We start from the raw sequence: 6,235 nt of genomic DNA on the forward strand, positions 1-6,235 counted from the left end.
CACTCTAAAAGGATATTTCCTCCACAGACACAGACACACAAACATGCAAACAGAGAGTTGGAAGAAACTTTATAGATCAACAAATTAATTAATCTGAATCTAAAGAAAAAACAAATGAATTATGTCCCCAGGAGACTGCCACATTGTAGATTAAAAACGATGATGAGACCAGTTGCAGGACAATGGGGGAAGAATTTGATATTTTTCTTGAATTTAGAGTACTTGGTCATTTTTGTTAATAGACTCCAATCAATGACTTAGGCGGGTATTTGTGCTGAAGCTCTTACCTTAATAGACCAGGAGGCTTAGGAACATATAGGAAACAAGAAATTCAATGTGCAAGCACACATAGTGTAGGTCTTTTATATATACATATACATATGCATATATTATACATATGTTATGGAAAGAGAAAGAGAGTAAGTGTCTAAATCAGCAACTTTAAAGCAAGTCCTCCAAAGTATTTGCAAGTTAAATGTTAAAAAAAGCATGTTATGACTTGGGAAAAAATCTCCCGACAAAGAAGTTGTTTAAGTTGTGTATGGTAGAATTTAAAGTGATTGTATTTTCTGCTCTTGGTGTCAGTGAATGAAAAAAGAGGAGAATTATTTCCCTGCTTTGTGGAGAGAGGTTAGTTAATGGAATGGAAGTTTTGCTGCGAGTGGAAGATAGCTGAGGAAGGACCAACATGTTTGCAAGGCAAATAATGGAAACTAATAATTTACACTCATATATTTTAATTATCAAAAAAAAAAAAAAAAAATTACAGTCCAATATGTCTTACAGCTGAGTAAACAGAATGTTGAAGAATTTGTTGCTTCGGATCTAAGGTCAATCAGCCCCCTCATATCATTAGGGCTTCAAGGTGAACATCCTTAAGGGAATAAAGGTTAAAAATAGTAATTTTTTATCAGAGAGATATATTATTGCATGAGGAGGAGGAAGAAGATAGCCTCAAATGAAAGAAAGAAAGAAACCAGCTGTTTAAAAAAGCACACAGCGGACAAAGGGTCTGTAGACAACAACTTTTGGTTCCCTAAATCAATCTATGAACGAAAATTGATGAGAATCATGTCACAAAGTCAAGCCCTGTATCTACGTGGACATCTACTCCAAGGATAATCTATTATTTGTGTCATCATACAAAACACCCAGAACTTGTCACTATAAAAATACTACTCTTATTTGTACCAGATATTAGCAATAAAAGATTAAAATATACATTGTGCAAGTTTTAGAAAGATGAATATCAAGGCAAATAAGTCAGAATGTACCAAAATAGATGCATATATGAATGAGTCCACAATAATGTTAGGATGAGGGGTTAAATTACCAGTACTTAACCAATCCATCCCAGCCACAAGTTGCTACCTTGCTTTGTTCCAATAGGTGCCACTCACACCCAATGCACACTCCCTCATGACACTTGAGAGTTCTGAAAACTTTGCGTGTCTTCCAATCCCAAAACCAGCATTTACCCTCACCATCTCCTGACATAACAGACCGGCCATTTAGCGAGAAATTGACTTGGCAAGCATACCCGGCCACAATGTGCCCAGAAAATATCTTCTTCTTATTAAGCTGAAACTTGTCCCTCGTGCTATACATAAGAATCTGATCGTCCAAACTCAAAGCGGCAAGATAATTTGTACTGGGATGAAGCGAAATGGATGGCATAGAATGCATATGAGGCTCACGAATATACTTTATGACCACAAGAATCCCAAATTCCCATACTCGAAGCGACTTGTCATCACTCGAAGTCACAAACCTCCTGTTATTATCAACAAACGTAATGTTATTCACGGCTCTCAAATGTTGATCATACTCTTGCGTAACCTGTCCAGTATTCATATCCCACTGAACAATCTTCTTATCACTCATCCCCGCCAACAAAATGTTCTGCTTATTATCGTCCGGATTAAGCCTAACCACATATGGAATCTTCCCGGTACTAAAAGTTGATATCACTTGCCCTGTCTCTGTGTCCTAGTACTTGATATTCTTATCATACCCAGCTGTCAAAAACTTTGTCCCGTTATTGCAAAACCAAATATCCGTAACTGCCTTGGAGTGACCTATGTAGGTCCTCATACACTTGCCTGAATTGAATACATACCAAATTTTCACCTTTGTATCCATCCTTGCTGACAATATCAAATGCCCCTGTTTTGGGAAGAACCTTATTGCAGACACGCCCTTCGTGTGGCCACTCCAAGTGTGCACCAATCTCTTCAGTATATAACAATGATCGTTGTTGGCCTTGGCATCCTTGGGAGGCGCAATCCAAGACCTTCCTTGATAATCTCTCTCTTCTTTACCATGGAATGTACTCTTATATGGAAGAATCTCTCCCTTTTCACCACCCCTCTCTCTCTCTCTCTCTCTCCTCACCCTTCTTCTTAGTTCTTAGCATACTCCTCTGCATACTTCTTCTGCTCTTCTGTCAATTTAGTTTGTAGCCGGTAGCCCTTCCTTCTTGCCTGCCCACGGACTCTTCCTATTCTTCATCAACCAAGTGTCACTGGCTGGATTCTGAAGCTCGACTTTATTGAGGTTTTCTTCGTGGCCATTAGCTTCCTCCTTCTCTGTTTCCTTCTTTTCAATCTTCCTCTTCTTCTGCTCGTGCTGTGGGATGTTGTAGATAGAGATGGCATCATTCTTTTGCAAGGCATCAAGATCACAGACATAATTGTTGCCAGCAGAGGCAGAGGGGTCAGGGGCATAGCCATACTTGTGCAAAGTATAGTACTGCACGTCGAAGATGAAAGGTTCAATGGAGGCATCCTCAACAAAGCTGAGCTTGTGGTTGCGCATGCCTTGGGCAATGCCATCCTTGTTGTAAGGGTGGGCTGGTAGGCTTGAGCCACCATGAGGGCCAACATGGTTTCATCCACCTTTGGAGCTGCAAACTTAGCGGGAAGAAGGCACGGTGGGGAGGCCTCGGGGGATGATGCAGTGAAATTAGGGTTTTGGAATTGGTCTATTTCATCATCATTTCGGTCTTTATAGATTTGGAGGAGATCCATTGAGAGAAATTAAGAACTTTGAGGTTGAATCAGCCAAAAAAAAATTAATATTTCCAATGTGGTGGTGAGAATCGATACCAATATCAATATCCTGCTACAAAAACATAAACAACATTACAGTAAGTACATTTTGATATCACACTACATATTCCTTGATTCCTTGACTCATCTATTAATAAATAGTCTCATTGTTTCCTAGGAGCAAAATACTATGCCATCTTGTGCATACGACAGACCCAGGATTTAAAGCTAGGGGCCGAAGATAAGCATAAATAAAAAATAAAAAAATTCACAACTGCATCCATGTATGTTGAATTTGAATTTTTTCTTTTGAAAAAATCAAATATTGTAGTTGATTTTCTAATGATCTACGAATAAAATAAAATTTATATTTATTATCTCACAAAAAAACTAATCAAACATTGACAATTTTATTTTGATAAATTTGTGTCATATATATATATATATATATTATATTATTTATTTCATTTTGTCTCTTTATCTTTGTCACCCATTGCCCAAAACACACCGGTACCCCACTAATTTATAATGCATTATATGTCCTTTATCTGCTTCTTTCTCTTTATCTCTGTTGCCTATTCCCAATATTGCCCCACTACCAACAAACAGTCAAAGTGTCAAACAATCAAATGCTTTATATATTATCACTTTGTAAATCACAACTCATAGTCAAATACTTTAGCAAAAACTATATATAAATCACGACTCACATCTCACTTTCTCAACTCAGACTCTCCCACTCATCAGTTGCCAAAAAAATAAAAATAAATAAAAAACAACACAATCAGTCAATCATAGATTCACAACACAAACATTATATCAATGTTATGTTAGGTTTTGAAGTTTAAAGAGAGAAAACTACTTGAAAGGACAGATTGGAATTTTGGGATGGAGGCTGAAGGCTGCAGCTGCCAGAGATAATGGTGTGTTGGGCAGATCAAGCTGTCAGAGAGGCTAAGGGCAATGGCAACGACGTGGGTCTGTGGCAGCTGAGGCTAGGCGGTGTGATGGTGGCTTGTGGCAACATTGTGCGAGGCTGACGGTCTATGCGGCACCATGGCTGACCACTGACTCCAGTCAATACTTAGTACTCTCTCTCAATCTCTCCACTCCACTCTCTCTTGGTCTCTGACTCTATCTCTTTCGACTTTCTCTCCCTATCTCTCTCGCTTTTTTTTCTTTTTAGGTTTTAAAAAAAAATTTGGGTTGGGCTTGGAGGGGTTGGTCAGGGTTGGGCTGGGGGGACCCGGTAAGGGATGGCTGGGCTTAAAGAATTATATATAACTAAGGGGCTATTTGGATTGGCAATTTCCATAACTCAATTCTCAGTTTCCATAACTCATAACTCAAAAATGGTGGGACCCATAGCAAAAAGGTTGTTTGGCAAACGATAATTTTGTTTCCATCACTCAATTCTCTGATTTTTGAGTTATGAATTATGGAAACTGAAAACACATTTTGGCTGCTTTCAGTTTCCATAACTTATAACTCAATGGCAATATTGTAATTAAACACACATAGGGGACCCACAGCCACAACTTTTGACCACCTTTTGACTTTTTTTTTTCTTTTTCTGGGTTGGCTGTTCAGTTCTTTTTTCTTTTCTTTTTTCCTTCATTGGTTCGGTCTGTTATGGTTTTTTTTTTCTCACTGGTTCGTTCTTCAGTTCTGGTTTCTTTTTTTTTTTCTTTTTTTTTTTTTTTTTTTTTTTTTTTTTTTTTTTTTTTTTTTTTTTAGCTTCGGTGAGTTTGGGTACTGAAAACAAAAACAAAAAAAAGAAAAGAAAAAGCTACACCGGCTGACAGGTATGGGCCCACAAATAGTGTGAAAAATATTGAGTGATGGAAATTGGATGATGATGCCAAACGGGTGTGAAAAATTGAGTAATGAGTGATGGAAATTGAGTGATGAAATTTCCTTGGCCAAACAACCCCTAAATTTTTTTATTATTTTTTGGGCCAAGGGGGTCCGGGCCCCCTACTGGGTCCGTCCAACTTTCGCTTGATAGAGCCTTTAATGTTTATTTTTTTGGTTCATGAGCGGTGCTTGTTGGTTTGGTCTATATATAAACAAATGTTTTGGAGGTTCACTGTGGAAATATTTCTACTCGGGATTGGGATTGGGATTGGGATTTTCTAATCCTAACTTCTTTGGAACTTGGATTAGGGTTTTTCTCTAACCCAAAGGTTGTAATATAAAAATATAAAAACCGAACTACTCCCTACTCCCTCCCTCCCTCCAAAGCTATCTGATTCTATCAAAGTCTTTTTTTTTTTTGGTTGCTCAATAAGCCGCATATCGTCTATTTATATTTTAAGTTCTAAACATTTATTTTATTTCATTGTTTAATCTTTTAAGTTTAAGTAATTTTACTTATTTTCCTATTTAATATAGTTGGGGTGTGTAGCCAATTCATCAAAACCGACTTAATCCATTTCTACTTGTTGAGTTGTATCGGTTACTAATCCAACCCGACCACCTATATTTAATATATATTTAAAAATATATTATAAAAAATTATTATTTACTTTTTTGCCCCTCTTCCTAAATAAAATAAAGCCCTAAGTTCTCCTAATTTCAATCTCCTTCTTATGCACATAATTATTTAGTTATAAATTTGTTCTTATTTGTGATGGTGTTGTACAAATGCTCAATTTATTATTAATAATAATAATAATTAAAAAAAAAATATCCAACCCATGGATCCAACCTGATCCACGTGAGTTGGGTTGGACCTTGTGATGGGTTGGAATTTTTTAACCCATCATGTTGGATTGGATTGAAAAAAAAAACCCCTCAACTCAACTCAGCTTGCCCACGCACACCAGTAAATACAGTAACTCAAGGTCCTTAACAAAAGTATAAAAAGTTGACAATGGTACATCTTCCAAATCTATCATTGAAAGTATTCAATGGTGGTTCTAGTAATTTTTTTCAGATGTAATTAAGAAACTTAAATTAAACAAAATTTAATAATAAAAAATAACTTGAATATATTGAGGTATCGACATAAAAAAAAAAAAAAAATGCAAATATATGAAGTTTTATAATTTTTTTCTACAAATTTTCATATTTTGAAATCGTTACATTATAGTTCATTATTATCATTATCTATTGTCAATATAAGTAAATGTGACAATTTTATTTTGTTAATTAAATTTGTATAAAAATTTTTATTTGTATAC

At 36.2% G+C, this 6,235-nt stretch overlaps 1 pseudogene; it reads right to left on the reverse strand.

Annotated features, from left to right (window-relative positions):
* Positions 1 to 1,329: 1,329 nt before the first annotated feature.
* LOC115987504 lies at positions 1,330 to 4,192 on the reverse strand (annotated as a pseudogene).
* Positions 4,193 to 6,235: the final 2,043 nt, after the last annotated feature.

The sequence above is a fragment of the Quercus lobata genome, chromosome 4 (genome assembly GCF_001633185.2).
Source record: "Quercus lobata isolate SW786 chromosome 4, ValleyOak3.0 Primary Assembly, whole genome shotgun sequence".
Lineage (NCBI taxonomy): Eukaryota > Viridiplantae > Streptophyta > Magnoliopsida > Fagales > Fagaceae > Quercus > Quercus lobata.